Below are 16496 nucleotides of genomic sequence, written 5' to 3' on the forward strand. Positions count from 1 at the left end.
AATGCCCAAACTCTTATGCATCTAATAACATTGTCTACAAATACATCACCCAAGAATTGACAAAGTTGTAATATTTTGATAATCTGCTTCTCTAGTAAGATATTGTATTATAAGTTTGCTCAATAAGACAGATCAAGAGTCAAAAATTTTGTTTGTAAGAGAATGTAAAACACTCCAGAAGCTTAACCATTCAGACATATACTGGGCCCTCATCCCACCCAACATCAAAGAAATTCAGTATTTTGAAATATACTAGAAGCAATCATAAAAAAACTCCTGACACCAGGTTTATCATTTATCATTTAACTCCTAAGTTATAAAAAACTCCCCTAAAATGCTTCTTAATAAAACTAAGTGTTGGCTTCATGTAATAAATCTAGAAATGTAATCTGTTGCAACCATAGACACCCAAAAACATGCTACTAGGGAGTGAGGACTCTTGTGTTTTGAGGGTTGTGTTATTGGGAACACGACCTTCATCTCAATGATCCTAAAGTTGCTTGTGCTAATTCAGGGAATTTCATCCAATTTCCCAGAGAGCAACTGGGAAAGGGAGCTTAGTTAAGAGAAAAAGAATGACAAATACTCACCTTTTTCCATAGCTTTCTAGGAATCCAAGCCAGTGAATTCTTTTTTTTCTTTTAAAGATTTTTATTTATTCATTTGAGAGAGAGAGAGAGTGAGAGCAAGCGAGAGAGCATGAGAGGGGAGGAGCAGAAAGAGAGGGAGAAGCAGGCTCCCCGATGGGCAGGGAGCCTGGTACAGGGTTTGATCCTAGGACTCTGGGATCATGACCTGAGCGGAAGGCAGATGCTTAATTGACTGAGCCACCCAGGTGACCCCAAGCCAGTGAATTCTGTCAAGGATATAAGCTCCGCCCACCATCAATTATGAAGAAACAGAAAATGCATTTTTTAAAAAGATTTTGTTTATTTATTCATGACACACACACACAGAGGTAGAAACACAGGCAGAGGGAGAAGCAGGCTCCACGCAGGGAGCCCGACGCACGCGGGACTCGATCCCGGATCTCCAGGATCATGCCCCAGGCCGAAGGCAGGTGCTAAACCGCTGAGCCACCCAGGGGTCCCATAAAATGCATTTAAAAACCTTCAACAGTGCTAACTCTGGAAAAACAAGTCTACGTACCCTCAGTAAATAGGATGAGAAAAATTAATATGGCCAGGCAATTGACAGTATCAGCCCCATGAGACTGAAATGAACATTAGAACATCTGTCCCATAACGGCATCAAGACCACATAATCTGACCATAATGCATTTGAATCTTGACCAGTAACAATCAAATGACCAAAAAAAAAAAAAAAAAAAAGGTTAACATAGAGCACGCTAAACCCCAATCTAAATTAAATGAAGTTCAAACAGGGCTTCATGTTAGTGAGACCAACTGTATGTAAATTCTAACAAAGCCCCTATATATCAAAATTCACACGGGGGAACTGCGAGGGCATATAGAGGGATTTTCATCATCTCATAGGATTTCATTAGAGAAGAAAAATTGGAGAATCATGAAATTTAGTCCCAGCTGAAGGATGAGACAATGTAACAGCAGCAATCATAACATTTACTGTGTTTCTCTCCTATTAGGTACTCATCTGTGTCTTGTGAGGAGCTGGAATGGAAGGCTTTTTTTTTTTTTTTTTAAAGATTTATTTATTTATTTATTCATTAGAAACACAGAGAGAGAGAGGCAGAGACATAGGCATAGGGCTCCTTGTAGGATACCCGATGTGGAACTCCATCCTGGATCCTGGGATCACACCCTGAGCCAAAGGCAGCCGCCCAACCGCTGAGCCACCCTGGTGTCCCTGGAAGGCTTTCTTCTATCTATTACAATCACAGAATCTCTCCAGCATGTGGCTGCTTGTGTAATTTAAGGGATGAGTATTTAAAGAGGTCCTCCCACATTCTTTACTCCTGTGAGGAGTCTCCACAATGTGAGTTCCTACAGGGATTACCCAGAGACAACACTGAAGGCTTTTCCATATGCCTTAGATTCATGGTGTTTCTCTCCAACAGGAGGACAAATATCTACTGAAGATGACAGAAGGGGCCACCTCAGTGGCTCAGTGCATTAAGCATTGGATCCTTGATCTCAGGTCTTGATCTCAGGATCATGAGTTCAACCCCCACACTGGGCTCCACACTGCCTATGGAGTCTACTTTAAAAAATTAACAATTAATAATTGGGCCACCTGGGTGGCTCAGCAGTTTAGCGCCGCCTTCAGCCCAGGGTGTGATCCTGGAGACCAGGGATCGAGTCCCACGTCAGGCTCCCTGCATGGAGCCTGCTTCTTTCTCCCTCTGCCTGTGTCTCTGCCTCTCTCTCTCTGTGTCTCTCATGAATAAATAAAATCTTTTAAAAATTAATAGTTAATAATAAAAAATCATAAAGATGAAAGGTTAAAAGCTTTCCACAGACCTTAGTTTCTTAGGTGTGAATATGTAAATGCATGAATTCTCACATTTCTGTCGTTCAGGGAAGTTGAGCTTCCTTTCAATATGTTCTTTTTTTTTTAAGATTTTATTTATTTATTCATGAGAGACACAGAGAGAGAGGCAGAGACACAGGCAGAGAGAACGAAGCATACGCCATGCAGGGAGCCCGATGTAGAACTTGATCTCAGGACTCCAGGATCATACCCTGAGCCAAAGGCAGACACTCAACCACTGAGCCACCCAGGCACCCCCCTTCCAATATGTTCTTATGCGTTCAGTATTTTGAGAAAATTAATGAAGCTTTTCCCACATTCCTTTCATTCACATGAACTCTCTTAATTGTGAATTTTTATTTATTTATTTATTTTTAAGTTTTATTTATTTACTTATTTAAGCAATCTCTACACCCAATATGGGGCTTGGACTCACAACCCTGAGATCAAGAGTCACATGCTCTTCTGACTGAGCCAGTCAGGCATCCCTCAACTGTGAGTCTTCAGATGGTTTTTAAATCTGGAAGAATTGGTGAAGGCTTTCCCACATTCCTCACATTTATAGGGTTTCTCTGTACTATGAACTCTTCTATGTTCATTAAGTTTTGAGGACTTACTGAAGTCTTTCCCACATGCTCCACATTTATAGGGCTTCTTCATATTGTGCTTTTTTAAATGTTTGTTAAGGTGTAGGGAATATCTAAAGGCTTTCCCACAGGTCTTGCATTCGTAGGGTTTCTCTCCAGTGTGAATTTTCATGTGTTTCATAAGGAATGACTGATATACATAAGTTTTCCTACAGTCTTGACATTTATATTTCCCCCTTCTAGTTTTAGTCTTCCTGTTTGAGTCAGAATTTGCAATGTGGGCAAAGGTTTTATCACCTTGATTATTCTCATGATTTGCCTCTGTTGTACAGGATTGCCTCTGCACATCATGGATCGAGCTATTTTGGAAGGTGATTTCACATGGATTAGACTCATAAGTTTTCTCTTCAGCATGAGTCCTGTATGTCCTAAGGGAAATGTCTTCACCAAAGGCTTTTCCAAATGGATCCCATTCATGAACGTCCACCCCCATGCAGATATTTTTACGTATGTGAAGCACATTGTTCTGATTGTCAGTCCATGTGTGTGACTCTGACTCTGTCCGATATCCTACAAGCGGGGTCAGCTCAATGCTTGGCCACAAGACTCTATCATATTTGTTGTTTCTATACATCTTTGGATTACTGGTTAGGACAGGATTTTGTTTCACAATATTTGAGGCACATGTTTGGATACAATTTCTTGTGGAATCTCTCCATGAAGGCCCAAGATTTGAGCTAGGTATAAAGTTGTCTCTCATTTCATGATATCCACAGATATTAACTGGAGACTCACCCTTCTTGTGCACAGCAGCAACTTGCTTGAACGTTTGCTCCCTTTGCTTGGGTGGCTCATCTGTTTCGTGGCATTTCCAGTCTTTTCCCAACAGGGAGAACTGGGAACTGTTGTTCACAGCACACACTCTATTTGCTTCATCAAGTGTCTTTTTAGCAAGAATGTCCTGCTGTGGGGTTGAGTTTTGGGTTTTATGCTGACTCATCAAATCTGAAATAAAATGACACAAAAATTAAATTCTTTGTTGAGAGTTAAGGTGGGTTGGAGATGCTAAAACAGGCAAATGCCCATGTGGGTTTCTTTTCAAATGTTCACACATTTCCTCACATGAGAGGAAAACGTGAAAGGGAAGAAAGAGTAAGTGAGCCAGCAAGCAGATTCTGGACTGTGTCAGGAGCTTGACTATGGCAAGGATGGGTTCTATGTGAACAGAAGCTGCTGTGAAACAGTTCTGTGGGGATTGAGAGTGTAATCAGGAATGCCATATGGAAGAGAACTGGACAAATATCTATCATGGGCTGAATTTATATCCTCCACAGATCTGTATGTTGAAGATCTAACCCCCCTCCTCCATGTGATGGTATTTGCAAGTGGGTTCTCTGGGAGACAATCAGGTTTAGATGAGGATATGACAGTGGGGCCTCCATGATGGCATGAGCATCCTTACAAGAGCCAAGAACAGAACTTGCTGTCTTTCTACCATATGAAGACATAGCAAGACGGTGGCCATCTGCAAACCAGGGAGAGAGACCTCACTGGGAATGAACCTGCTGGCACCTCCACCTGGAACTTCCCAGCCTCCAGAATGTGACAGATAAGTGTCTGTGGGTAAGTCACTCAGACTATGGCATTCTGTCGTCAGAGCGCAAACAGACTAAGACAGAGTCCACATGTAATTCTGAAGACCAAGGGGCACAAGTCTTTGGGACAGAAAAAAAAAAATGAGAGCACAGCTGGAATAAAAAACCTGTATGGACAGGACAATGCTCAACATAGGTGAGTCTTAAGAAACAAAAACAAAACAAAAACAGAAAAAAAAAATAGGTGAATCTTAGCTTGCCTCCCCAAAGCAATGGATTTTTTCTTTTGAAAAATGGCAATGGGGGCACCTGGGTGGCTCAGTCAGTTAAATGTCTGCCTTTAGCTCAGGTTATGATCCTGGGGTCCTGGGATCTAGTCCCACCTTCAACTTCTTTTCCGTGGGGAGTCTGCTTCTCCCTCTGCCCCTCCCCATGCTTGTGCTGTCTCTCAAAAAATAAATAAAATATTAAAAAATTTAAAATAAAATCCTTTCTCATAAAGATTCATATCTGCCCAGAGCACAGGTGCACAGTACCTAGGTAATATCCCCCCACACCATTCCCAGACCCGCTTCTTGCTCCAAATGGGAGATCAGACTAGGTTTGAGCCCTTGAGATCCCGGTCACTGGGAAATGGGACTGTGCATGGTATAAGGGAGTGATTCCAGGACTTTCCATGAAACAAGGTTGCATGCTGTGGTCTACAAGAGTTCCAAAGCTAAGCAGCTATGAGTATGGCACAAAAAGTAGTCCCTCCATTTTCCTTGTGAATGCACTGAAACTCTCTATGCTCTGTGCTCACTCACTTAAGGATCCCACAAGGGCTGTTGTTAATGATGAAGAGAATAAACATGTAATGCAATGGACAGATTTCCTGTTTCTCAGGGGAAACTTTATGTCCACCACCTGGGGGCAGTAGCCCCATCTAGATCTCTGGGAACACAGAAAGGGCCTGACTCCCATTGGTCCCAGCCTTGGTCCCAGCCATGAATAAGTGTGGGAGGGTGAGATCCTCACCCACAGAGGCCAGGTTCCGGCAGTTCTCCAACATCACGTCTCTGTAGAGATTTCTCTGCGTAGAGTCCAGCAGAGCCCATTCCTCCTCAGTGAAATTCACAGCTACATCGGTGAAGGTCACAGGGTCCTAAAACAACACACCCGTTTGGGGTACTGTTAGGAGTTGAATTGTTTCCCCTCCCAAAGATGTGCCAATGTCCTAAAACCCAGTACCTGTGAATGTGACCTGATTTGGAAATAAGGCATTTGCAGATGTAAAGAGGTACCACGAGGTCATGCCAGAGTAGTGGAGGGGCCCTATTCCAATGACTGATATCTCAGAAGAGGAAATCTGCACACAGACACACAGAGGGAGAAATGTCACATGATGGCAGGAGTGGGGACCGGAGTGAAGTGTCTATAAGCCAAGGAGAGGACTTCATAAATCGTACATAAAACTGTCCCACTTCCAGTCTGAATCAGACATAATTTACCAAAACTGTATTGCTATTCATCTCTTGATCCAGCATTTATCCTTGTGGGATTACTCCAAGACTACCCTAGCCCAAAAGCCAAGTGATATGTGCACATAAGGAGTGATTAAAGGTTTTTTTATAACAGCAAAAGATTGGGGCAGCCCCGGTGGCGCAGCGGTTTAGGGCCACTTGCAGCTGGGAGTGTGAATCTGGAGACCTGGGATCGAGTCCCTCGTCGGGCTCCCTGAACGGAGCCTGCTTCTCCCTCTGCCTGTGTCTATGCATCTCTCTCTCTGTGTGTCTCTCATGAATGAATAAATAAAAATCTTAAAAAAAAAAAACAGCAAAAGGTTGGCGACTACCCCAAATATTCAACAAAGAGGATTCCTTATAAAAGTATGATATGCCCACACAATGAAGAAACTTGCAGCCGCAGATAAGAATGAGCCAGATATCTTATATACAGATATAAAGTGATATTATGTGCTCTCCAGATTATATGTTTTATGTATTTTTTTAATATATTTTTTTAATTTTTATTTATTTATGATAGTCACAGAGAGAGAGAGAGGCAGAGACACAGGCAGAGGGAGAAGCAGGCTCCATGCACCGGGAGCCCGACATAGGATTCGATCCCGGGTCTCCAGGATCGCGCCCTGGGCCAAAGGCAGGCGCCAAACCGCTGCGCCACCCAGGGATCCCTGTTTTATGTATTTTTAAAAAGATTTTATTTATTTGAGACAGAAATAGAGAGAGCATAGTGGGGAGAAAAGGGAGAAGCAGGCTCCCCACTTAGGAGGGAGCCCCATATTGGACTTGATCCCAGGAGCCGAAGGCAGATGCTTAACCGACTGAGCCCCCCAGGTGCCCCTATTTTATATTTCAAGCAAAAAGAAAAAAAAAGGCACAGGAATGTATAACAAACCACAGACTTATCAGTAAAGGAACAGGTGGGAGAGGAAGGAACAGAAGAAAGACTTGTCTAAATACAACCTTGTTATATACATTTTCATTGGGAACCTGGTAATGTGCACACATTCAGTAAGAAAACAATCCCCCAGGGGCACCTGCCTGGTGGCTCAGTCGGTTAAGCGCCTGCCTTGGGCTCAGGTCATGATCCTGGGGTCCTGGGATCGAGCCCTGAGTTGGGCTCCCTGCTCAGCAGGGAGTCTGCTTCTCCCTCTCCCTCTGCCTGCTGCTCTCTGGCTCTCTCTCTCTGTCAAATAAATAAATCTTAAAAAAAAAAGAAAAAAAAAGAAAACAATCCCCCAAATAGGGAAACTCAACTAAATGACAGCAAGGGTATATCAAGCTGGCAGGTTAACCATTTGGAGTGAAAAGTTAATTTGAGAGATGATAGCTACCACCTTAGCACATAATAAATAGTCTCTTGTACAAAAGAAAGGAAATCAGATCTTGGCGTTATTACTAAGTCAATACTAACACTGCTTCTTACAGATGTTTTACATGCCCTGCAGGATCAGGCAAAGGGATTATGTCAATAAGGAAGCATGTTTTTTTTAGTCTGAGAAGGAAAGATTCAAATTTAAAATTACAAGAGATGAGACGCCTGGGTGGTTCAGTGGTTGAGCACCTGCCTTCGGCCCAGGGCATGATCCTGGAGTCTAAGGATTGAGTCCGACATCAGGCGCCCTGCATGGAGCCTGCTTCTCTCTCTGCCCGTGTCTCTGCCTCTCTCTCTGTGTGTGTCTCGCATGAATAAATAAATAAAATCTTTAAAAATAAATAAATAAAATTACAAGAGTCAGGGCGTCTGGCTGGCTCAGTCAGAAGAGCCTGCAACTCCTGATCTAGGGGTTGTGAGTTCGAGCCCCACATTGGGTGTAGGGATTACTTAAATCAATAAACTTAAAAAAAGGTTTTTTTAGAAGTTAAAAAAGGTCGACTTCATGACAAAATATCAGCAGAAACACACATAACGCACGCATGTGCGCGCATGTGCACACACACACACACACACACACACACACACTTGCCCAGCCAATCTCTGCAGAGAAAATGCCCAGAAGAAATAATAAGCAGGAAGCACTGAGAAATAGCTGCTTTGTGAACAGAAAACGCAGAGTGTGAGTCTGAGCGATCCTGTGGTGTCAGAAGGCAGAGAAGCCACCCTACACGGTGTGAAGAGGCACAGAGGCTAGTTGTCAGGGTCTCCGAGTGGTTCCATATGGGAAATTCTGAACTGTAAAATAGCAACTGATTGAAACACTGGATACTAAAAACACATGAACTCCTAATAACACCCAAATGGGAAAACCAAAGTGGGTGGGTGGAGGGAGCATTTCTGGCTACCAGAGGCTGCTTTTAGCCCTTAGTCTAAAACTTGGGTAATGAAAGGAAAAATGTCTTTGCCTTTCTTTGTTGTTGTTGTTGTTGCTTGTTTGGAGACTTATTTATTTGAGAGAGAGAGAGAGAGCATGAGCAAAGAGGAGGAGGCAGAGGCAGAGGGAGAAGCAGACTCCCCGCTTAGCAGGGAGCCGGGACCCAGGGCTCAATCCCAGGACCCAGAGATCACAACCTGAACCAAAGACAGATGTTCAACTGACTGAGCCACCCAGGTGCCCTAAGTTTTTGCCTTTCTACTAGGAATGTAACTCGAGTAACTGAATACTCCTTCTTGATGACAGAAAACCCTACAGAGTTCCAGCTAAAAAACTTCATAGGAATGACTGCATTGAAGAGCCACCATTTTGCACCCTAATGAAATAACTGATTCAGGAGACAAGTACTCTCTCCCTGTCCCCTTTCCTCAGCCCTTCCCCCAGCTCGTGCTTTGTCTCTAAAATACATAAATAATCAAAATCTTAAAAAGAAAAAAAATAAATCTAACTCTGAAAGATACTTTTTGGTAGAGACTACTGGAATTCAAACTCTGGACAGGCATTAGAGATATCTTGAGTTATTTTCTCTCTCTCTGTAAAGCACTGTGTTTGGTATCCTGGATGCCCTGATTTCTAGTGACTTTAAAGATTTGGAGAATTTTTTTTAAGGATTGTATTTATTTATTCACGAGAGACACAGAGAGAGAGAGGCAGAGACACAGGCAGGGGGAGAAGCAGGCTCCCTGCGGGGAACCCGATGCAGGACTCGATCCCAGGACTCTGGGATAACAATCTGAGCCGAAGGCAGACACTCAACCACTGAACCACTGAGCGACCCAGGTGTCCCACTATTTGGAGAATTTTTTTATTGTGTTTTTTACATTTGTATTCCTTAGAATACAAAATTTTTTGTAAAAATTCTATTTTTACAATTTGTATTCAATTTTTTTTTCAAAATTTGAAACATTTCAGATTAGAAACTAAAAAATATATACATTAAATATACATATAAACAAAGTCAGATGATATCAAGGACTGGTGTATGTTTTTACATATTAAAAACATCTTCAGGGGTGTCTGGGTGGCCCAGTCAGTGGATCGTGAGACTAGATCTCATGGTTGTGGATTTCAGCCCCACATTGGGTGTAGAGATGACTTAAAATCTTTAAATAGAGGAGGAAAAAAAAAGCTTGGTGGTATAAAAGAACTTTCTAACCATTTGCATTAAATCTCAGGAAGTGTGAACAGATATAATACAAGGAAAATGAAATGCAAGCAAGCCATTGATCACAATCCACCAGCTTCTGGGGATCCCTGGGTGGCTCAGCGGTTTGGCGCCTGCCTTTGGCCCAGGGCACGGTGCTGGAGTCCCGGGATCGAGTCCTGCGTCGGGCTCCTGGTGCATGGAGCCTGCTTCTCCCTCTGCCTGTGTCTCTGCCTCTCTCTCTCTCTCTCTCTATCATGAATAAATAAATAAAATCTAAAAAAAAAAAAAATCCACCAGCTTCCACACATTGCCACCACTTCCCATCCCACTTCACTGCCCTTCTCCTACTGCACTATTGTAAACAAAAGTCCAGCTATCATAGCATTGCATTCTCAAATACTTTTATTATATATCTCTAAAGCAGGAGGAATTTTTTTTTTTTTTTTTTTTTTTTTTTGCGTGAAGGATCTTTTAAAATGTGGCTGCAACATTATCAGGCTGAGAAACACTAGCAGTAATGTTTTTTTTTTTTGCCAATTTATTTATTTATTTATTTATTTATTTATTTATTTATTTATTTATTTATTTATTTTATGATAGTCACACAGAGAGAGAGAGAGGCAGAGACATAGGCAGAGGGAGAAGCAGGCTCCATGCACAGGGAGCCCCACGTGGGATTCGATCCCGGGTCTCCAGGATCGCGCCCTGGGCCAAAGGCAGGCGCCAAACTGCTGCGCCACCCAGGGATCCCAGCAGTAATGTTTTTATAGAATCAAATACCCTAGTCTGTCTCCCATGACCCACATACTGCATTTGGTTACTTGAGTCTTTTAAAATCTGTAACATTAGCTGCAGAAGAGTGTCCAATGAGCTCATTTTCAGGATTTTAAGGAACCTTGAAAAGATATGCAAGAATCTACAAAAGGGGTTGCTTTGGGGTGGCCAGGAGTCTAGAACAGAGTGAACCAGGGTGGATGGAGGAAGGCTTCAAGGTCTACCCTAACCAACTTGCAACTTTTTAAACACACTAATCTATTACACATTCCAGAAATAAAATATTAAGCGAAATACAGCTTACAATTAAATGGTTTACAATGCAATTGATGAGGTTGACTTTTTTTTAACCTTGAAGTCATCTTTTCCAGCTAAAATAAAAATTCCTTCTACTGGAGGGATTTAATGGCTTTTATATTTCAAAATTCTCTAGGGGTGTAAACCACCTGCCAGATGTCAGAGTGTTCTTCAGGTTGGAACTGGAGTACCCACATTTTCTTAAATATACTGACTCCATTTCTTAGGAAATAGGCAACCATAATACTTTGGTTTCAAAAATTTCAAACAGTTATGTAGGGTCCCCCAAGATCCCCTTGCGTTCACTACTCCGGGGTTCACGTGAATTCAGGTTTTCACCAAACAGAAATGTGACACTCGGGATCCCTGGGTGGCACAGCGGTTTAGCGCCTGCCTTTGGCCCAGGGCGCGATCCTAGAGACCCAGAATCGAATCCCACGTCGGGCTCCCGCTGCATGGAGCCTGCTTCTCCCTCTGCCTATGTCTCTCTCTCTCTCTCTCTCTGTGACTATCATAAATAAATAAAAAAAAAAAGAAAGAAATGTGACACTGAATATTATAAAGTTCTTAAGTGCTTGGGCAAACTGGAGATTATAGGCAACCTTGTCCTTGTGAATGCAAGGATGCAAAATCCACCCTGCATTCATTCGGCGAAGAGATCAGATGTGGATGAAACCAGTAGCAAAGTCAAAAGGACTCTTTTTTTCCACCCCTTACTTGGCTGTTTTCTAACTCACAGATAAACTTTGTTTTCTGAAAATCATAGCCCTCAAAAAATGCTGCCGTTTGACACCATATCAGTAAGAAAAGAACATCCCATTCTTGCCTGGGGCATCTTGAGTCATTTGGACGGAGAAGCAGTCTCAATCTGCAACCCTGGGCAAAGAGCTTCAGATAAGGGGTTTGGGACACAACATTCCGCCTCTATCTGACCCTGTAGTTTCCAAGGGACCATCCAGACCAGGTAATTCCTTTGTGTGCAGTTCAGCTTGAGCCTAACTAAGCCGGGATGCCTTTACATTTACCCCGAATACCACCCTCTCCTGTCCCCGGGTTATCCTATAATGAAGGACTTCACCCCTGCTTTCATTTGCCAGGTTCCTCTAGGTGCAATATGATCTCTCTCCCTTGCAACAAACCAGTAAGTCCTTGGCCATCTCAGACACTTTTGTTTGGGACAGTGGGAAAACAAAAACACACCCCAAAACAAAGAGAATGCATAATTCTGGGTGGGCTCAGGTGAGCAGGTAGAAGGAAAACATCCACATTTGGCAGATGAAACACATCCCCACCTGCCCTGTGCTTTCCATGAACCAGGCTGAACCGACTAGATGAATGACAAACAGGCAAGTTGTTCGGATCCTGATCCTGGATCCTTTTATAATGCCCTCCACAGAGCTCTCAGTCCCCCCAAAAAGGAAGAAACTGGACCAAACCCAAGGAAGGCAATCGTTTCTCTCGAAGAGAACCCAATGGCATCCTCTCCGTCTATGCCCAGAATTTGTCAGCTCGCTCTAATCACAGCGGACTCCCAATACCCGCATGGATCCAAACAGCGGCTCCCTCCAGCCCCGCATCCGCCGGGCGCCGGCACCCCCCTGCCCACGCCAGGAACTGCAGTGGGGGTGGGGGGGCGGTCCCTGCCTCCTGGGTCAAGCGGAGGGAGCATTTAGGGCTCAACGGAGGTCACTCTCGGCCTCCGCTCTCCTCCCGGGCGGGCCGGGGGAGTCGGGCTTCCCCGGGCAGCTGCTCCCGACCCTCCGGAACCCGACCCGCTCCCTCCCGCAGTGTGGACTCTCCCGCAACCCCGACACTCACCATCTCGGCAGCCTGGGCTTCTGGACGCGTCCGTCTGTGGGCGGCACAGCCTAAGAGCCGGTTCCCCGTGCTGGATAGACGGCTGCAGGACTGCAGACGAGAGGGATGGGGCTCTGAGAATAATAACTAAATACACAAAACGGGCCTCCCGGGAGAGATCGGCGACAGATTCATGCAGCCCAGGCCCTTTGTACCTGCTTCCCGACCGCCTCCAAATCGGTGGTGGAAGGGATGGGGGGGGGGGGGAGGAGGAGCCAGCAGGAAGGGGATCCCGGGACCTGCTGCCCTGCCCGGGCCCTGTCATCCCAGCGCCCCACCCTTGCACCCAGGATCCCGCAGAACTTTCTCCCCAGCCACTTCTGCTCCCTGGAGGCTTCCAGAAATGAGAACCACCTCCCCGGGAAAGGAAAGGAAGACTTCCCTGTGCTGGAGCAGGACACAGTCGGGTGGAGGGGTCCCCAGTTTCTCTCTCTGTCACCCCTCCTCCCTCTTTTCCTTTGGCAACCTTCTCCACCCCGCAGGCGCTAACTAGCGGCTAACCCGCAAGGTTTGCACCAACAGTTCAGAAAATACTACTCTGATCGTTACTGGGATTGAACCAGAGACCCTCGGGCGAGAACAGTCGCGACCTCCAATCCCAAATTCCAGTGAAAGAAAACAGCTGCCTACCATTCAGCTGCAAAACATCTAGATCAGTTTAAGCTGGAGCGTCACCTGATCTTCAGGTGCCCGGCGAAGCGCATCCGGAATGAAGCCTTTAACCTCAACCCGAGAATTTCTTATGGATGGTCCGTGGCAAGACTTGGTTTTACATCCTCTCGCCCCCACCCACCCTCACGTCACCTGCTCCCCCCACCCCGTCCCCGCCCTCTGCCCCTCCCCCAAAGATCGAGGCCAGCCCAGCCTGTTCCTCCGACTCTAGGAAAGAAGGGCAGAGAACCGCTAAAAGTCAATGAAATCAGTTAAATTTTTATGCAGTGTCTCATTTCTAGCAATGCAATTCTACTCTAAAGCTTTCATGGCCTAATATTAATATATACCTAAACTCATTTTAAAATATAATATAAAATAATCTCTGCGCCCACAGTGGGCTCCAATTCACAACCCCCGAGATCAGGAGAAATCAAGAGTCCCATGCTTCTCACTGACTGAGCCAGCTGGGTACCCCCTAAACTCGTTTTTTTAAAAAATACTTTATTATTATTATTATTATTTTATTTTTATTTTTTAACGCAGTATGGGGGGGGGGGGCGCCTGGTGGCTCAGTGGTTGAATAACATATGCCTTTGGCTCAGGTCCTGATCCTGGGGTCGCGGGATCAAGTCTCACATCAAGTTCCCGGCAGGGAACCTGCTTCTCCCTCTGCCTACGTCTCTGCCTCTCTGTGTGTCTAATAAATAAATAAATAAATAAATAAATAAATAAATAAATAAATAAATAAATAAATAAATAAATAAATAAATAAATAAATAAATAAATAAAATCTCAAAAAAAAAAAGAGCAGTATTAGGTTTACAATAAAACTGAGGCAGGGCAGCCTGGGTGGCTCAGTGGTTTAGCGCCGCCTTCAGCCCAGGGCGTGATCCTGGAGACCTGGGATGGAGTCCCACGTCAGGCTCCCTGCATGGAGCCTGCTTCTCCCTCTGTGTCTCTGCCTCTCTCTCTGTGTCTCTCATGAATGAATACATAAAATCTTTAAAAAGAAAAACAAAAAACTGAGGCACTATGAAGACTTCCCATATATCCCCGACCCCAGAAATGCATAGCCTCCTGACTCATCAACATTACTCACCAGAATGCGACTTTTCTTTCTTTTTTAAACCAGAGATGAACCTACATACAGTAATCAAGTCCATAGTTTACCTTAGGGTTCACTCTTGGTGTTGTGTATTCTATGGATTTGGACAAATGTATAATGTTGTTTTTCCATCACGGTAGTATATTGAGTTAGGGACAGATAGGGCTAGGCAGGGAAAGGCCCAGAGTCAGGCTCCCATAAATCCCAAGGACACTGAGATGCAACAAAAACAGATAAAGAAGTACATCTGGCCCTTGGCTCCAAAATGTTAGGGAGTATCTTCCTTTGCCTGCTACAAAGTAATCACCAAGACTCAAAAACAGTCATATGTCATTCACTCAGGATAGCAAAAGAAATCTCAAGGCCATAGAGTCCCTGGTCACGTTCTCTATAAAACGCCAACCAAAAAAACCTCCAGTGGCAACCCTGAAGGGACCCCTCTCACTCCTGAGAGCTTTCTCTGTATCCTCACTTAATAAACTTCTATCGTGGGATCCCTGGGTGGCGCAGCGGTTTGGCGCCTGCCTTTGGCCCAGGGCGCGATCCTGGAGACCCGGAATCGAATCCCACATCGGGCTCCCGGTACATGGAGCCTGCTTCTCCCTCTGCCTGTGTCTCTGCCTCTCTCTCTCTCTCTATGTGACTATCATAAGTAAAAAAAAAAAAAATATTGCTTGCATGTCTCTGCTTAACTGGTTTCTCAGTTCTGTTTTTGATTCTTCCTTGAGGTCACCTGAGATGGTCACAGAAGGCTGACATAAGTCACTTAATGCGATTTTTGCACCTGTTCCCCGTTTCCTTCTCCCCCTAGCCCTGAATAACCTCTGCTTTCCGACTCTATGACTTTGACAATTCTTTTTGTTTTTTTAAAAGATTTTATTTATTTATTCATGAGAGACACACAGAGAGAGGCAGAGACATAGCCAGAGGGAGAAGCAAGCTCCCTGCAGGGAGCCTGATACGGGACTTGATCACGACCAGGATCACGACCTGAGCCAAAGGCAGATGTCTGCTCAACCACTGAGCCACCCAGGTGCCCCAGACTTTGACAATTCTAAGTACCTCATAGAATCAGAATCATATAATACTTGTCCTTTTTATATCTGGCTTTTTTATTTAATGCAATATTTTCAAGGTTCACCCGTGTTGTGGTATGTGTCAATACTTCATTTCATTTTATGGGTGAATAATGTTCCATCATAGGGATACACCACATTGGTTTATCCCTTCATCCATTGATGGGTTATTTTCACCTTTTAACTATTGTGAATTATGTTGCTATAAACCTGGGTGTACAGGGGTGTCTGGCTGGCTCAGTTGATGGAGTAGGGGACTCTTGACTTCAAGGTTGTGAGTTTGAGCCCCAGATTGGGTGTAGAGATTGCTTTAAAAAAAATCTTGACAAAAAAAAGTGTGTGTATAAACACACCAATTTGGGTTTTTTTTTAAGAGTTTTTAAAAAATATTTATTTATTTATTTATTCATGAGAGACACAGAGAGAGAGAGGCACAGGGAGAAGTAGGCTCCATGCAGGGAGCCCAATGTGGGACCTGATCCTGGGACTCTAGGATCATGCCCCGGGCCGAAGGCAGGCGCCAAAACCACTGAGCCACCTAGGGACCCCCTAGAAGTGTTTCTATGCTATAATTTATTTTAAAGCTTTTGCTTTCTACTCTTTGGTATCGTATCATTGTATTCATTTATTTTTATTTTAAAAATATTTTATTTATTTGACAGAGAGAGAGAGCAACAATAAGCAGGTGGAGTAGCAGAGGGAGAGGGAGAAGCAGACTCTGCTGAGCAGGGAGTCTGATGGGGGCTCTATCCCAGGACCCCAGAATCATGACCTGAGCTGAAGGCAGATGCTTAACATGAGCCACCCAGGTGCCCCTGGTATCATTATATTTAAAGCATGTTTCTATAATCTCTATAATTTAATTTTTAAATCCCATCTGAAAGAGTTTGTCTTTGAATTGGAGTCAATCCATTTGTATTTAATGTAATTACTGATATAATTGAATTTAAGTCTGTCATTTTACTATTTATATTTTCTCCTTATTGTCCAGCGTTCCTTTTTCTATTTTTTTTTACCTACTCTTGGATTATTTTATAATATTTCTCTAAATTATTCAGTGTTTTAAAAATATTTTTCAG

General features: G+C 43.9%; 1 long non-coding RNA gene across 1 annotated transcript; it reads right to left on the bottom strand.

Moving 5' to 3' along the window:
* Positions 1-1615: 1615 nt before the first annotated feature.
* On the bottom strand, positions 1616-13361 carry LOC144282965 (uncharacterized). Its single transcript, XR_013351377.1, has 4 exons — positions 13213-13361; positions 12544-12633; positions 5651-5777; positions 1616-4043 (listed from the first exon to the last, which is right to left on the bottom strand). It is a non-coding gene; the product is annotated as an uncharacterized LOC144282965 (long non-coding RNA).
* Positions 13362-16496: the final 3135 nt, after the last annotated feature.

This window comes from Canis aureus, chromosome 1 (assembly GCF_053574225.1).
Source record: "Canis aureus isolate CA01 chromosome 1, VMU_Caureus_v.1.0, whole genome shotgun sequence".
In the NCBI taxonomy this organism is placed as follows: Eukaryota; Metazoa; Chordata; class Mammalia; order Carnivora; family Canidae; genus Canis; species Canis aureus.